This window comes from Streptopelia decaocto (genome assembly GCF_964273445.1).
Source record: "Streptopelia decaocto genome assembly, chromosome: 1".
NCBI lineage: Eukaryota > Metazoa > Chordata > Aves > Columbiformes > Columbidae > Streptopelia > Streptopelia decaocto.
In genome coordinates, this window is record NC_138663.1 from 38,658,794 (window position 1) to 38,677,544 (window position 18,751).

The 18,751-nt window shown below is 43.1% G+C and overlaps 1 protein-coding gene across 1 annotated transcript in view; it reads right to left on the reverse strand.

Annotated features, from left to right (window-relative positions):
• CACNG2 (calcium voltage-gated channel auxiliary subunit gamma 2) overlaps positions 1 to 18,751 on the reverse strand; it is a gene marked incomplete at both ends in the record, with an annotated part of 50,557 nt that overhangs the window by 20,228 nt on the left and 11,578 nt on the right. The gene's annotated exons all lie outside the window — the stretch shown is intronic.

Below are 18,751 nucleotides of genomic sequence, written 5' to 3' on the forward strand. Positions count from 1 at the left end.
GGAGACTTAGGCCAGTTTATTAGTCTCTGTTTTTGCTTCTCCTTTGTTCCTCAAGCCACTCTTAGCCCTTCCTCCCTATTCCTCTCACGCTGGTGTTCTGCCCAGAAAACCCATGTTGTTCTCACTTCCTAGCCCTTTTCCAGACAAGTACAATATACTTTTTTCAATCACAGATTGCCGTGATTTAACCCACTTAGACTTAGCACCACCCTTTCCTGAGCCTTTCTCATGCCTCTCCTCCTACTCTCTTTGCAGCCCTGGAAACATCTGACATAATTCAGTCGCTCAGGAAAACAACTACTTCTCTTGACCCTGGTACCTCTCATCATTTAGGCCTACCTCCTTACTCTGGCTTTTTACTTTACTCCTGTTTCCAGTAATTCCTCAGTTCCCGGTACTCCGCTCAGCTCTTTGAAAATAAGCCATTATCTGCTGTGTCCTCAGGCTCCTCCATCGGCACCGCTGTTCCATTTAACAAGCACCCAGAGCCTCCTTATTCTTCATAGCGCGCTTAAGAGAGTCACTCCCTCTTATCTCTCCTACATGACTGTCCTTGTCCATTTTCGCTGTAGGTTCATGCAGACCGTAGTGCAGGAATCTAATGATCTCCTTTCTGCTAATGATACCTGGTCCCATTCCTTTTTTACTTTGTGGCAGCCTCATGAAATGGTTGCCCACTCCACTCATCCTGGGGTATTCATTGTGATGAAGGTATTCTGGTTTCTTTGCAGCTGCTCAACTTTCAAGCAGTTCTTCGGACAGGAATGCCTCTTCTGTGCTGGCATCCATTCTCCAGGGGTAAACGATCCTTTAAATATTTTTCTAATAAAAACTAGAATAATACTTAACATTCATACCACTTTTCATCTATAGACGTCAATCCGTTTTGCAGAATCAGTAAGCATCATTTTCTCCATCGTAGAGATGGAAAAGCTGAGTCACAGAGATACTAGGGCCAATATTTTCAAGAGTTCATTCATTTTATGCATCTTCATTTCTGGGAACCCAGTCTTAAATAACTTAACCTAATTGCTTTACCGTAGGACTTGAAAGGGAGCAGGAGGTCTTCAGCACCTTTGAACAATATGGAATAGAACAGTAGGTGCAAAGTATCTCATCTGAGGCACTGACAAATGAGTACCTATGAAAATGTGGTTGTATACCGTCTGATCAAGACCACACAGAACTCAGTTACTCCTGGCATCAAGAGCCAGAGACCTCCATTCACGAGGATACTGCTGCTTCAGGGTTTTCTTTCTGCCTTAAGTGGTGGAGAGATGTGATAGCACAAAGCATCAGCGTATTTTAGAAGTTCATACTGTGACATATCCATACTTCCCAGTTGTTTTTTTTTCTGTGAGAAAGGGAAAAAACAACCCTGCCCTAAAAGAACCAGTGTTCTAGCATCTAGGCATGAAATTGAAATGGTGGAAACTGGTTCAAAATTATTCTCACTCAGCGAAGGTTTTACCCTGGTTTTCCTATATTCTAGATGAGTTGATTAATTATTTGGCTCTTCTAATTGCCTCTTCTCTTTGTCTCCTTCTGACTAGTCATCTCATCTCAGATCTAAGCAACCTTTTCCGCTGAGACTAGAAAGTGTGTTCCTGCAGAGTGTCAGCTTCAACAAACTGACATTCACAGACAAAAAATGTGTTCCAGTAAGAAATTCCTATGAGCTCTACCAGCCACTTGAATGTCAATAATACTCAAATGCACATACTTTTTGTAACTGCATTGGCTCTTCCCTGCTTACCTGCAGCCTCTCTTGCCTCAGAAAACCTCTGAATTTCAATCAGCTTTTCCTACCTAACTCTTTCACAAATAAAACAGTTCCTCTTAATCTAAAATGTTTCAAATAATCTATATTTCTTCCCTTTGAAACCAGTTCTGCATATGTTGGGCATAACCTGGGCATTTTTGTGAATTTTTAACACATCTTGTCTACCTAGGTATGTCACAACAGCAAATCTACCAGTCATTATGTCTACAGCACAGTCTGACCTTTCAAACGTTGTTACTCAGGGCTTTTCCAAATATGTGCACACAACTAAACACAACTGGTGTCACATCTTTGCCTGTTCATTTCGAACTCTTGCTTTCCCATACATTTAAAAGCAAATTTTCAAATTTCTCTCCATTTTCCAAGCTGATTTGCTCCAGTTTCTGCCAGTACTCTAATTTCTCTGCTAGCACCAGCTTTCTCAGTGTCCTACAGCTCCAGCTGTCGACATATATTTTTCCAGTATTTCTTCCTTGGATTCCATCTCTCTGTTTTTTGGAACTTCTCACTCTTTCCTCTCTCTCTTGATTTTGATTGATCTCAGATTTGTTTTCAATTGTTTTTTTAAAACTTCAGTCTTCTATTTTTCCACTGCAAACCTAGGCCAGCCTGCATTTTTCCAGCACGCAGTACAAATGTTACAAAAGATGGGATTGAGAAGCAATGTAAAAGTACAATTCCATGCATGATCAACAGAAACACCTGCTCTCTTTTGAAGTGCCTGGGAGATATTCACTCCTTCAAAACTATTAACCTTCATTCCCATCTGTTTTCAAATATTTCTTGGAGGAAAATAATAATTACCCTTAATTTGTTTGTTGATTGACATTTTTTGACAACACAAGGGCAATTCAACCTCTGATTTGTTTGCTAATCCATTTCTGCCAGCATTGCTTAAAGTACATGAGATGTGAAATTCAATTCTTTTCTGACTGGACACATATACAAAATCACTTTTATCCTATGCCATCAGCTGGAAATGGAAAATGTTTTCATTTCCATTGCCTGCTCCCCTCCCCTCCCGCCAAAGGAAGAACATATCAAAAATATGCCCAGAGAAACAGATACTTTTGCAGTTCTTGTCATTGTGTGTAAATTCTAAGTTTCCCTCAGACTAAAAATTTCCAGTAGCAATTTGGTAGTAGCTTTAACTCATTAATAGTAGTGCCTCATCAGAGTGAATACTTTTTGATTATAGATTCAATATTTGCTTTTACAAACGTGTTCACATAAATGTTGCCATTTGAATGAAAATCCGTGCCAGTAAATATGTTGTTGGGACAGTCACAGAAGGTAGACAAATGGAGTGGGAACACAATTGAAGCAAATTTGTTTAAAGTAAACTGAATGAGCACACACAAATATTTTATGTGTTATTTACTAAAATGTATCTCCTTGCCCACCTGATAACCACCATGTAGTTTTTGCAACGTAAGATACAACATCCTGACAATAAGCACATCAGAGCACAACTTGTCCCTTCAAATGGTAGGAGTTCACCAATGATGTGAGATGTGACATGCCAACTTTTCATTAAAAGGTTAGTCCTAGAGGCTGCTCCAAAATTCAGGTCACATAGATACGCTGTTCATTACAAGTGTGTGTATACACTCGGTCCTGGTTTGACTGCAACTGCAGAATTGCTCCTTGATGAAATAAGCTATCTAACAAAGAAAATGTGACTGGAGAATCAATACTTAAGGATAATGATAGGCAGAGAGTATGAATTGCTACCTTCTCCTGGTGGAAATACATCAGCTTTCTCAATTACTGGTCTGCCCAGCTATGTTTCTTTACTTGGCTGCTCCAGGAACGCTACTGTTGTAGTACAGGGTAGTCTTACAGGTGCACCACATCACTATCCTGTTTATTGGGCAGCAAGGGACAAGTGCGGGGGAGTCCAGCGGTAGTTAAGATAGTTTAAGTTGTGTGAGTTATGTGCTGGTGGAACAGAGAAAATGACACATTGCAGCAGCTCACACTGCCTCCAATTCACTCAGCTCAAGCTGTGAATGCAGCCAAATGTATAAGGTTTGCTGGCATTTTTATTAGTTATAAAATCCCATCTTCTCCATTGGAGCCAGTGAAATGGCTCTTGCAGCTTGCTGGATGAAAGGCCTTTGCTCCTGAATGGAGAAGTCCTGAAATTAAATCCCAGACATTGTATACAGTGAAATGGCTGTGGTGCAAAGTAATGGCTGCAGGTAAACAAAGCTGGTATTGGCGACTTATATTGCAAACATTGGATGAACCGTTTAAAAGAGAGATGACAGAGATGACAGTGTCACATCTAGCTCTGGATCAATCATGCTACTACACCATTACATGCCTAACATACAGATTATAAACCAGCTATAAAACTGATAAGCAGCCCTGGGAATCACACATGTTTCAAAACCAACAAAACACCAAGCGCTCATCTACCATATGTAGCGCAGTGACACACTGTGCCACAGGGTGTACTAGTGAATACAAGCAAGCGAATTTGGGGCTGTTTGCAAACTCATTTGACTGGGTTCCTCTGGCTGAACTGCATTAGATTTGGAGTACAATATCTCTAACATAGCCCCATTTTCTAGTTGTCCTGGGCAATCAGCTCCAGGAAAGAGGGATTAACAGTAACCCATACATGTGCATACAAGGAATTACAGGAGGTGACAGTAAAGAAGAGATGCCTGCGACCAACGCAGCCACCACTACAGCAAAGGGAGAAGCTTCTGACCATACAAGAGGCCCAAGCTGTCACCTCGGGTCTGCACAAAGCTGTTTGCAGCCCCATGGCCGGTGTCTCTGGAGCATCAGTGTGTGGCACCACCCAGAGGTGCAGCCTCTCCTGGGAGCCTAGAGTTTGGGAAGGCTCCTCTGGCTGCAGGTTTGACTGCCCTGACTGAGCTGGATCCAATAGGCCAGCATAAAGCCTTTTTTGTGTGTTCGTCTAACACGTATCACAGTAGGAGAGCTGAAAGCCTTTTCTTGTGTGTTTATCTAACATGTATCACAGTAGGAGATGCTGCTTTATGAAATAGTTACTGTTTCTAATTACAACCCACGGTTTTCCAGAATGGCGGCACTGGCTGACAGACGTTCACCTGGTCTCAGATTGCCTCTTACTGTGTTTCTCATCCTCTCATTTGTCCAATAGACCATTGAACTATTGAGCAGCCCTGGCTGACAGAGTTTTGCAGCTCTGAGGCCTATAGCAGTAGATCCTCAGCACATGAGGACTATGATCCCTTTGCACATTTAGGAAAGAAAAAAAAAAAAAAGCAGCTTTTAACTGAAACAGCTAAATTGCTTGGTGTTGCGGTTGAAACTTTCCTGTCAACTTTACAGTGCATGATGAGAATAGTATATTCCCTGAGCTGCTGTAAAATTTCCTGAACAAGGAGGCAAATAAATAGGATTTCAGAGGAATATTTTTCTCTGACAGGGTATTTTACCTCAGTGCAGGAATCCAAATCTGGGAGCATCCATGATGACCAGAGACAACTTCACTGGGTACATACACCCACTCTTACTCCTAGGACTCTGAAGATGGCTCAAGTGGGTTATAGATGCAGTGATTTCTCCAGCCTAACCCTTTAGCAACAGAACAGGGCATAAGTTCCTGTTACATGCACAGAAGCCTGTGAGAGATCATTCACAAAGAGGAGTCCACTCATGTCCAGGACAGAGAGGAGCCCCATGTGCATCTGACTGCAGGGACTAGAAACAGGGTGTGTGGGATTTCCCTTACTGGTACAGAGAAGCATCAGATATGTTCCTACAGGTTCGCAGCCTCCAATGTGCACACAAGTGAGGTCCCAAGGAACTTGATGTTGCAGATTACATTTTCTTACATCTCTTACTCTCTGGCTACTCTCTAGTTGTTGTGATAAGGTAGATGAAGCAATGCTTTCTCTCTACTTGTGTGCACCACCTAGGAAAAGTCATACAAGGTGTTTCCTTTGGTTTTCTTACAGGTATATGTCTCAAGCAGGGCTTACAGCTTATATTGATTTGAGATCTAAGACATGCTGTTTTCAGTTCTTGATCAGTACCTACTGAGGACTGCTAGAGTGAGGTACTGGGATAAGTTTCAAAGATGTTATGCACAAACCACCAAGACCAAAATGTTAATTTTTAAAAAGCCATATGCCTCTGGAAGTTTGGGCATGGCTGTTCTTCAGTAATATACCACATTCATTTGAAGTTCTGTTGGGATATGATATCAAACCTGGCCCCGTCTGGATAAAGCCATGTGCAAACTGGCTTGCCCTCACAGCTGACCCTGCTTTGAGCAGTAGTTTGGATTAGAGACTTTGTGAGGCCCCTTCCCACCTGAATGCTTTGGTTATCCTGTGATTCAAACCTAACACAACTGTTTGATTGACCTTTTCTTTACCAACACCCCCTGCCCTGTGTTTGGAGGGCGTATATAAACAAGCACAACTGGAAGAGAAAGTCAGTGCTAAGTCATTGCAAAGCCTGACAAACTGGTGCTAAAATACATACACGGTGTGATAATGGCCAGACTATAAATACCTACAAAGCAACTGTAAAATTTCATCCTACCACAGCATCCAGCAGTTGAACTTGTGTAACAACTAGAACCTACAAGGAGCAAAGGAATCAGAGTGAAAAAACTTTTATAGGGAAAAACAGACTTTCCCAGACTGGCAACATATTGACAGACTTCTGTCAGTGCATGATATATTAAAGTAAAAGAAACTCGCATGCTAGTCTAAACACAGGAAAAGGATGAGTGCTCCAGCTGATCCACCTCATTAGCTGGTCATGATGTTCTTCATCACTGGTAACCCTCTGATAATATTTTGGGATGGAAACCCAGCCTTCACCGAAGCTTTATGACGCATTATTTTTTCCAACTTACCAGTGAAAATGAATCAGAGAAAAGGACTGAAACTGAACGCTAACTCAGGCCAGGAGCAATGGATCCCACCATATTTGCAAAGTGCTGTGCACAAAGCAGGAAATTGCATTCCTGAAATCCTGATGAAGCAGTTTCAACAGCCAAAAAGCAACACACTTCACTGGATATTGCTGCATTCTGGCGGAAAGTAGAAAATCAACTTGTAATTGCAACAAGAATCCAAAATCCATTGACTCTTAAACCAGCAGCAAACCTGAAGTCCTTCCCTCTCCAGCCCTGGGCAGAAGGTGTCCTCAGAGGAAAACCAGGTCATTTCCAGGCACACACTTGCTCTAGGAGAGATGACTGGGATTATTAGTTCTGTCCCTTCTCCACTGGGGCTTGTACAAGTTCATTCCATCACAGCAGTGATGAAACCGGTGTAGTCAATGAGGTCATGACTGCAGTTACCTTGGACCTTCGAGGGTCTCTGGGGAATTGCAGCCCTTTTCTCTAGGAATGCAGCTGCATGCTTTCAACCTGCATTTATCTTACAAAGCAGTGTGTCTTGAATCGAAGTTCTGCACAACAGGATTCTTCATAATGGACTTGACAAATCTGGGGCAGTGCATAGAAAATCTCCCTGCAAGGGAACAGGTTCAGGTGCACTGACACCAATTTTTACTCTTCAGCAGATGGAAGGCTATTTGGAGGTTGAACACTGAAGATGGCGTTATTGCCAAGACTTGCACCCTGGGGTGGCGGGGAAGGGAGCTGTCAAACAGAGAGGTTATGCTGGTAAGAAACTCCCAGACCACTCCAACTCCATTCTGGGACTAAATGATCAATGGCCTTGTGCAGATACTTCTCTTACGGAGGTGGAGGGCTTTATAAAGAATTGTTGTCCCCGTGGAATATGTCCAAGGAGAGATGTGAATCTGAATCTAAGATGAAACAAGAAATGTACAGCCATCCAAGCAGATGGTGGTATCACTGAATGGCCTGACAGACTCGTTTGTATCTGCATGGTGAAGCCTGGAGAGGAGCTGCCAGGGGTGGCTGAACTCATTCTCTTCCTGAGGTTTTCTGGATGGGATCCTTAGACTGGGTTGTCCCTGAACTCAGTGAAGCATACGTTAATTCCAGACTGTGTTGCCATGTTCAATAGCTTGTGGAAGAGGAGTAGTGGAAAGACAGTCTTGCTACTCTGGACTTCAGAGGTTACTCGGGTGGGGGTCAGGATCTTCACTCCTCTGCTGTAATGAAGGAAATGTCCCAAGCAGGAAGAGAATCACAGGGGATCATACAGAATAAAGCTAAGATGAACATGTTTCATCCTCTGATGAACAGCAGAAGGAGAGGGAAGAACACACTTCTCCTTTTGTTGCCCCATCCTGCCTGTAGCTCTTCGACTCTGTAAGGCTGTTGAGGTATTGCTAAATCACTGTGTTAGAATCTGCTTGTTAACTTCCCATGGATATAAGAGAGGAGTGAGGGCTTGTTTGGGAAGAGGCAGAAATAGAGGTGGTATGAAAAAGATCTTGGAAACAAAGCCAAGGACAATCAGATAAAGTCATGATGCTTTGGCTGAGGTGTATATTGAATAAGACTTTTGAGTTGCCCATAAAGTCAAGATCCCAGCAGAGGATGGATCTGAATGCTAACTCAGCATTTGTGTGCTATGCTGAAGAATACCATGGGGACTCAGTCCATTTTCCTTATTGAAATGATCAACTCAAGTGAATTAGCTTGGTTTCCACTTCAATCAGCCTAAGTCATCCACCACTGAAGCACTCCTTCCTCATTCATGTTATGACTGTGCCCTATATATAAAATCCAATGTACCTCAAAGGCAGTGGGAGTAGAAACCATAGAAGGGAAACAGAAGACTTATATCCAAACCCAACCTACACAGAAAATTAATCTCATGTTGGGACACTGTAACAGCTCTCAGATGAGAGAGAAGAAGGTAGCAAGGCTGGACTGCCGACTGTATGTCTGCTTGCTGCCCTTGAAAGGGACTGATTCAGGGAACTTTGCTCACCCGCACCAAAATACTTCATGAGTTAGAGGAAGGTGGAAGGTGGAAAACCTTGTTCTGATGCTACATAAGCACATCATGTAACTTAAACTGAGGGATCAATTCGAGTCCGTACCTGTGAGTAGGCATAACCGTAGTTTAGTAAGATTTTTATAAGGAGGAGTGAGAAGGGGTTTAGGGACTGACATTTTGTTGTATCTCTCAGGGAGAAAATCTCAATGCAAGCCCCAGTATTAATGAAAGCCAATTGGAACTTGATAGGAATTATTTTGCTATTTTTGTCAGCATTTGTTGGAACAGAGGGATTTAGGAAGATTTCCTTTGTAGAAACACATCTAGGAATGCTGTGCTGTCTCCTCTGAGCTGCAAGATGCAAAAAGCCTTTGGGAATTTGTATTTCTCTCAAGATCTGGTTTGTGTTCAGCTTTTCAGATTTTTATGGCAGAACAAACCCACTTTACTGGCACCTGTTAACTGGATGAGAATACAGGAGCACGGACACAAATCCTACCTACCTGCTGTGAGGGAATTAGAAGGGTGGAAGGGAAATTCAGGTTGTTAACTCTAATCACTGCACCTCGTCTACAATGCGCCTCATCTGAAAATCACCCCCACAAGCTAAAGACACCCAGGATGGATAAAAACCTTTTCACAGTGGCATAAACTGCCATGTCCCAAAGAATGGGCTTCAATGAAGTCCTTCTCAAATCATTAAATAGGTCATATCAAAGAAATAGCATGTGAGAAAGTGGCCTCTGTTGCCGATTGTCATGTTGGGTCCAGGAACTGGAGTGGGGAGGGGACAAGGTAAGTGCGTACCAGCACAGCATGTAGGGATCCCAGAGAAAGGTACGTACTACAGCTGAGACATTTCCTAACTGGATTTGCTGGTGTTGCACTTGGGTCTGACCAGAGCCATTTGTTGTTCTTTCTCAGGAGCACAGAAACATTGCCTCCCATTTAAAAGGAGAAAGAAGAGCTCAGCTGCAGAGAAAAACAGAGAAATCAGAGAGCAAGGAAGGGAGCAGTGAAGGAAAGAGCAGGTATAGTGCACGTCCGATGATGTCCATCTGTTCCTCATTAACCAGATGTCCCGCACCCACCTCCTGAAGTGCCATTGACTGTATATTGTCAGGACAAGAAGGGGATAACAATGCCACCATGGAGCGGACATTCATACACCAACAGGAGTCCTGCCATGCAGCCATCCCTCCCTCTACTACCCTTCCAGATTGGATGCCAAGTCCCTCTTTTTCCTAATCAGCTTTTAAACAGTTACATCCTCATAAAGCTTCTTGCATTGTAATTGCCATGTGTTTCATCCGGCTCTGAAAATGACAAATTATTTCGTCCCTGTTTACCAAAATCAGACCTTACTTCCTGTGTGTCACCACTTCCGGCAGTATTTAAATGAGAGAAGAGTGAATCCTTTATTTTAAAAGTTATTTCTGCTTGCCAAACTTCATCATTTTAAGACTCAGAGAGTCCTTGGATTCACACCTGTATACAAAGAACAGCAATAGATTTATGGACAATTCAACCTACTAAAGATTATTCAGAAATGCAGGAAGAACCATAAATTACTTAGTCTATGTTGTTAGCCAAGGATCATTTATAATAAGAGCCCATCGAGTCATCATTATTCCAAGGGTGATCTGTGCATTGGTCTGTGTGTGGGCACATCAGCGTAGGAAGGCTCTGTCTCATATCCTAAGCTGCATTCACAGCCTGTTCATGGGAAGCCTTCCCTCACCTCCATGTCCCTGATGAAAACAAAGCACTCTGTCCTCTACCCTCTAAATCATACCACAGCATGGATCATAAATTGTGGTGTGCAGGCAGAGCATCTGCTGAGCTGCAGCCACAGCTAATGTGATGTTTCCACTGATTTCCTTTTATAAAAACATGCAGGTTATGCTGTGCACTGGGTCCTTGACCCATGTAACAGTGAGAAGCTAACCTGTGGCCTGATCTTGCCTTTTTGCTCTGAGTTCCTGCACAGGGAACTTGAATGGGTGGAGGAGATCCAGGTGGGCACGTGTCCTCCAGAACCAGCAGCTCTGAACACTTGCCATATGAGCAGCTGAAGGCCCAGATCGCTTGTTGAGATAAATATCTCTCCCTCTTTTGAAGCCATTGTACTTACCGAGCCTGCAACGCTACTAGAGTAGCACTAGGTTTAAATGCTTCTTCCCTGGGTGCCAGCTGTTGAACAGCTGGTCCTGAGCCTTGTGCTGATGTGGGAGCTCTGCATGAGTTCTGTGCTCTCCTTGATGTCACAGTGTTATTACATTGATGTAACTATGGGAGTAGCTTCATTGTGGATGCCTGCTCACTTTCAGGAAGAAGAGTCCTTCATACATGACTGACAGTAGTTTGTCCTTGAACCCTAATGGGTGAAGACTGAGACTGCAGACAGGGCTGGTGGTTTGCTGAGGCCTACACACATTACAAAAAGCTGAACAAAGCCAGGTAAGGATGGAAAGGACTAAATAAAGCCTTGGGTGAGAGGAAACTTCAAGAGACAGGAGAGAATGCATAGCAGAAAGGGGAGTGAATGGGTTTTGAAAGAAAAAAGCCTAATTTAGTGAAGGGAACAACCACATTCAGAAAAGACAAACTATGAGCTGGCAATTTGAAGGCAGGAGATCCCCCACTGAGTCAAAGGGAGAGGGCGCAGTGGGTGGGGACATTGTGTTTGTTGTTTTGTCATTACCTGTATTTTCTGAGAGATGCTGTGTTCAGACATTACATGCAAATTTCATCTTTATCACACATTTATTACATCTAGCAGTGCCTTATGAGATCAAGTGTAACCCAGAAGCCTCATGCCTCCTGATAGGATTCTGTGAAAGGCTGCACTTAAGCTACCTAGGGAAGTTGTGCAAGCCTGCAGGGAGACGTAACTGCAGTAGGAGGTCAAGCTCTCAAGAGGAGATGGTCGATAGAGGCTCTGTGCCCCTCAAACATCCCTGGAGATGGCCAGTCAGGTGTAGTGCTTTTGTCTCTCTTTACACTCCAGAGGCTAAAAGCACACTGGAAACTCAGCAGCTGGATTCTGCAGTAGCAATCTGATGAGTGTCCAACAAATGGCTCCCAGCCAGGTTTGTGACAACCTGATCAATCAAATTCAGAAAAATCCCTATTTAGCTCCACAGCTGACACTGGAAAAGATCTGGGAACATGTTTGGGAACTGAAGGCACCTGCTGAACACAAATGAGAAAGAAAAAAAACACAGACAAGCAGACGGAGAAAGAAATGAATGGATGATGGTGAGATGATTCCTTGTGCTTGTGTGTGGTAGAAAGCAAGCAATGTGAGGTGCCAACCTGTGTCTTTGCCTGCATCATGTAGCACACAAGGTTGCACTGTGGTGGCAAGTTAATGTAGATGCATTTCCATGTCTTGCTTTTCCAGCAGAAAAAAAACACCTCAAAATTTTTTCCAGGTAAGTTACAGCTGACTGGGAATGCCTGAGGAGGAAGCTGGAATCCAGCAAGACGGGGAAAGGCATACCCACAGTGACTGTTGTTGCTATTAAACACCATCTGTTGCAGATGTACACAGGAAGTCAGTATTGGATTCTTCTTACATCACAAAGGTTAACTGAGATAATTTGCGTCTTAGCCGCAAACACATCCCTGCTGAACATAAGAATCAGTGCTTTGTGCTCACTTGTAGTAGCTATGGATTTGACCCATTACGTCAACTTCAGGGCTTACTTCCCTGACACTGTCCAAGACATCAGCAACATGGATTTTCTTTTTCTTTTTTTTTTTCCTTTACTATTTTCTTCTTCTCATTCAAAGGCATTGTAGAGTTGATTTTTTTTTTTAATAAACCTTTTTTTTTAGCTACCAAGTAAGCCTGCAATTGCAGCAAGAACAGTACCCCAGTGTTCTCTCTTTCCCCTTTGGTTTTAACAGCTTCTGAGTATCAAATGGGCTTTGCTTTGGAGAGGAAAAATGATAATAATGAATGACTTAAAATAGCTCTGCTCAGGAAAATATGGGTTTGATTTCAGTTGCAGAGGGAGTAACTTTTTTCATGGCTCACTCACTGACTCCAATAGAAGATCAGCAATATCTGATGTGGCTCCTGCAGAGACCTCACATGTTCAAAGAATCTAGGAGCTAGCAAGAAGTACTGTAGAGCTTGAATCGGCTCTAATACGATACTGATTGTAATTCATGACATTTTCATGGTGCTTTAGAGATCATCTGTGTTCTTTGCACTTGGAAAACAGGCAATGCCCTTCTGTGGTGTGAGAGGCAGTGGGGCCAGGTAAACAGATCTGTGGAAGGATGGTGGAGTCATCCGGATATGGACTTAAGACTTGACAAAAAGTGAGTTCAGCTCTGCTGCCGTCTTTGTGTGTACTTTGCTAACCACCTTACCTTCCCATGTCTGAAATTTTCCACATACAGAATGGACATGGGAGCATTTTCTTGTGCTCCATTGGCACTGGCTGATGAAATGCATCGGGGAATGAAACACCATACACTAGCAGAATGACTTCTGTTGCTGTGATCAGAGGACAGCAATGGCATTCATAGAAAGCACAAGTTGAAACCTCACCATCAGTATCACTTTTGTTGGTGAAAAATGGGACATTTCCTTCAGTAAATCATCTGTCAGTTTTTGTTTACCTGACCAGTGATGGCACCAGTGGGTTGAAAATGTAATCCTGATTGGTACCAGTAAAACTTTCATACCACAATCTGCCACTCTCTATTTTGGAGGTGCCATATGTGTTGTGTAAAATAAATTTATTTTGAGAGGTTTAAAAATGCTATTGAGACTATTCTTATGTTCTTTCTCTGCACAAACAAGGATTGGTTACTACTCAACTAACCACACAGATCTCACAGGGGATTCCAGCTTTCTCAGTGCAGGGGAGGGTTAAAGGTAGTTTTATGCTGTGTTTGTATTTTTCTGACCATCAGACCAGAAGAGATTTGCTTAGTCTCTGGTGCAAGTCAGAGTCACCTCAGGGCTGTTCTAACATATACCCGATCAAACCATAACTCAAAACAAGACACTAATGAAGCAGAGGACTGTTGCAATAGGGTGTCTCATTACTTGTAGTTTTGTTCTTTTGGCCACATCCCCTAATTGAGGGGAGGTTTATGCACATCTGGGCTAAGTAGGGGTTTCCTTGTAACAGAATGATCCCCAAGTAGGCACTTAAACCAACTATGTGCAGCAGTGTTAGCAGAGGGCAGGATCTCTTTCTGACTCTATGGACTCAGGCAGCAATATAATTAAGTGGAAGAGCAGTATGTTTTCTTCTCTGAAAAAAAAGAAGTCACTGGCTCAAGACTAGATCTTGCCTGCTTTGAGCCTGGGGCAGGTGGTGTTCTGGAGGGGACAAGCAGTCACAGTGACTGTTTAATAAATGAGACAAATGCACATTTTCCAAGGAAGAGATACTTCATCCATGAGAAGAGCCCACAAACAGGTACACTAGAAGGCTATGCAGCACACTCTTATCATTCCCCTGACACTCCAGCAGGGCTCCTTGGGAGTTCAGGAGATGGTATCTGAGGAACCCAGCATGACCATGTGAACCCATGACCCAGCAAAAACCTGTATGACACAGCAGTACCTGACATAACCAGTGTGAAATCGCCACGATAACCTAGCGTGACCCACCAGATTGACCCTGTGACAACATTTGATTTATTACAAATGACATGGATGTAATCACTCACCGAAGGATGCCGAATGACGCAGCACAGCGTTGCTCACTGTGGCTCTACTGAACTGGCACGCTCTGATTGGCTTTGGGAACACACCCATTGGGTGATTCATCCAATTAAAGGGCAGCCAATCCTCTCAACGCTAATGAAAAACATCTCTATTTTACTTGTAGCACTTTCTAGCAACACATTTAGGCTTTTCTGCTGCTCTCATCACCCCAAGGTATGAGCACATCATAACTGATGGACAGCTGGTTTGCAGTTGAGGTTAAAAACTCTACCCTAATAGGGTAGAGTTGAATAATTTGTGAGTTTTTCAATCAGAATACAAATGTTCAGTGAGCTGATTAATTACTGTAATGACTTAGCACAGGTTGGATGATGTGCCCCACCCCAGTAACATTAACATACAACTGTTAAGGACTGTGCGTACTAAGCGAACCAGTTTTAAAACATTGTTGTAAAGTGTGTAAACTATATCTCAAATATAGTTTGAGATTTCCTGCAGACCACAAGAAAGACATTGTTGTTCTTCTTCACTGGAAGGAAAAGTAAAGATAGCTTCAAGCTGCGTAGCAAACTGTCCACTAAAATCACTAATGTATTGGCATGCATCAGCCAGAGAGTAGATATAGGGCTTGGTCCTCAAATTCATTCCAGTTGTTTCATCCCATTTAATAACACAAAAGAGCAACAAATTTCACTTAAATTCCATCTGAAGGCCTTCTGTGTATAAGGGAAATCCTAGATGACACAAGTTCAGAAACAAGTGAACGTGATGGTAGTTTAAGACTATTCTCCTCCTCTGTCGGTCTGGACTGAGTATAATCCAGACATGCTGAACGATCTAGTCCACATATGAAGGACAGACAATAGGGTCTGTCATGAACTAACCTGGCTTAAAAGCATTGTCTCACCCTTCATAATAGACCTAATTTTTCCTATTAGAGCCTAAGTTTCCCTAACTCATTTTGCATGTTCCCTAACATCCATGAATTCCCACCTCACTTCCTTCCCTGTGTGAAAATGAAATCTACTGTCAGCTGTCAGCTCTGCCCTGGTTCCCCACTGGGAACTGCTGCTGTACAACTCAAAACCAGAATCTCCCTCATCCACTCTCTCCATCCTCCTGATCTAATGTCTTAGTGTTATTCTAATAACAGCATGTAGAGATGTGAACTGATTTGCCTCCCATCTTGTCATCTGCCCTCACATATCCGACCCAGTTCCCAGGGTCTGATTTTGTACAACTATGAACATTTACTCTTGAAAATTGATCACTGGCCCAGAGGCTAAATGTTTGTTATCTGGAAAAAGAAGATGACATTACAATTATTCTTATTTTAGGTCCTGGAAAGGGCAGGAAGTCCTAATACATTAGCAGTGAAAGGAGCAAGGGTGGCTCAAGAGGGTCTTGGCAGGTACATAAAGTCACAACATTTGAAAGCAAAGTCCACATTTGATCACCTATCAACAATTTGTCAATAGCTCAGTGATTAAAAACAAAGCTCTTTCACTTCATTAAACACATTCAGTGCCATTTGCTCTACATTCCAAAGGGCTGAACTGATGTTCCGATGCAGCCTATTTTTAGTATTTCTGATTAGTTCATTATTTTGGAAAAGCTACTGACTGTGTATCTGTTGCAGAAATTTAATTCTTCATGTGGATCCCAAAGAAGAGGAGGGCTTCATATAGGGCTTAACAATTTGTTTGGATGTGGGTTCAACCTCTGTTCCTGCTGTGGTGCAGCTCAGTTAAGTAATGGCTATGGAGCTTTTCTCTCCTTGAGTCCTTTCCTTTGTTTTTATTACGTGGAAGAAGCCATATAACATATTAAACCTCTTCTTTTTTCCCAAGAAAACTAAGATCAAGAATGACAGAAAACTAGCAGTCTCTGTGAGAATTAAACAAGATACTCAAAATAAGTGATCTCTTGGGTGCCTGAGTAAATTGCCACCTCCAGATCAGATTTTATTTATTTTCAGAACAAACTATTTCTTTGCTGGTAAATCCTGCAGTTTTACCATGAATCCAATGAATTTTCACTGTCAAGTTGCAACCCTGGAGAAGGAAGTGGCTGTGTACCCCCAGGGCAGATACCACATGGGCAAAAGCATTCCAGCATTGCCTCTTCAGCAAGCTTCAGCCCTCATGTGAAAGGACAGGATCTGCAGGTCACATGGAGATTAGTCTCCAGTGTCCTTCAGCCCTGTCTGCTAAAACCTCAAAGGAAAAACCCAGCTGTGATGGCATCTTCTGGCTTCAGATTTCTCAAGCATTCAGAGAAACATCTGAGGCCAAACTCCCCCGTGAAGCCCCAAAGAGTATGGTACCCCTCTCACAGCAATGGAAATGAGATGTGATCAATCATTCCTTCCGAACAACCTGTATTTGCCAAATATGGGGTAAAAAGGCTCCAGCCACACAGGCATGACCGTTTGGGGATATGGGGATTATATTTGGATTGAGAGCTGAGACAGGCTTTTACTATAAGTCTCCATGGCACAATGTAATGTGACCTTGCATGGGTCTTGGAAGCAGCACACCTGAGTAAGCGCTGCATCCTGACAGCTCCCAGACACGCTGCTAATTTGTCTGTGCAGAGCACCATGCTTGAGTAGCCATTAGGGCTTGAAATACCTAAGCTATCTTGCTTGGAGTTATTCAGGTATCTCCTTCTGGCACTGCCTGGTGGCTGGGCAGGCGTGCCCTGTTCTGCCTTCTGCTCTGGAGAGGGAGGTGAAGTCGGTTCTAGGTGTAATATCCTCTCACTGATGTCAAAAGCAACAATGCAGAAACAAGTTCTACACGTTTGCTGTCTTCTGCTTTGCTGCCTTTCATATGTCATTTGTCATCTTAGATTGTCACTTCTTTGACGTAAGGACAACAGCTTTTGTACGTGCACAGTGTCTAGCATAAGGGTGTTTCCACCCTACATGAAGAATTTTAGTGCAGCTGCAATGGCACAGTGGCAATAAAAGATTAAATACTCAAAAAAACTTCTGCTGAAGAGCATTAGCCAGGGAAGAACATTACATTTTGGTTCCCTTGCTTTACCAAATGTAATCTGGCCAAACCATGAGTTCTCTCTCAGCAAAACTGTACCCCAGCCCTCCAGAAGATGGACAAATTCATGTGCTTTTAGCTGTGAGATGAGCAAAGAGCCTCAGTGTAGGAGGTGACCATGTCCGCATTAAGTTGCTTACATAGATAAATTTATTGGTGTCAACAAGTTGGGACAAAATTTTTCTGCTCCAGCTTATTTGATTCTTCCTCTCTCCAGCTTTCTTTGGTCAGACTTTACTGCATGGAGCTGGCAACCATGGTCACACTTTCCAAATTGGTGCAGGTCCATGTTTGGTTGATGTGGTTGATCCTGTCCTCTCTATGTGTGCTTAAACCTTTCTTTCTGTTATGCTATGAGGCAGAGGGGGAGAGGGAGGAAAGGCCTTTAGGGGGTGGAAGATGCTGGCATCAGATGGGAGAAAATGTCCTATTCTACAAGGCAGAGGAGATGGATGAGGAGGTCTCTTTCTATATCAATCAGCTCCAGCTGATATTCCTGCTTCTCTCAGCAATTCAAGTCTCTCCTGCCTTTGAGTTGCAGGGTTTCTCCTGACTCACCCTCCTCTTTCAGACCATATTTCTCAATTATCTCCTCCCAGCACTCCCACTGCATTCCTATTACCGCCTCCCCATGCCATGCTGTAGCCAAGTCCTGGGTCCTCTCTTGCCTAGAGTTTCCTTCTGTCCAGCTTTGCTTTCCAGCTGCCACGAACACTTCCATCCCCAACCTTCCCTCTGTTTCTGGCACACAGAGATTCTTTCCTCCACAGCTGTGTCAGTCTACAACCATGAACAATCCATGTCCTCATTTTCTGCAGAAGATCCCTTGCCCCGACGCCTTTACATCCTCACAGTGCTCCTTCTCATGGTCTTGCTTTGCTCTGAGTGCTTTTCCCCTCACTATTCCTATAAATGTGGGCCAAGCTGTAATGATGCAGCACACAGAAAAACACCTTTCTCCTGTGATCGTAGACAGCCCCTGGAATTAATTCCTGGAAAGATATTCTTGTCCTTTCTGAGTTATGCTTTCCTGTAAACACATGGACAAAGTGATGACTGAGGAGGGGAAGAGTGGAGCGATGATTGGGGAAGAGTGGTGCAATGATTAGGCAGTCACCTGAAATTTAGGAAAATTGTCAATCCTATGCTTTTCCTGTGTGCTGTGCTGCTGTTTGCATTGCAGTTTACTCTGCAGACATATTAGTTTCTCGGTTACTCCCTTTTCCAACAGCAAAATAGCCCCATTGCTCTGCTCTGCTCTTGGTAGTTGTTTCCTTTGAGACTATGAGGTGCTTGAGTAGAA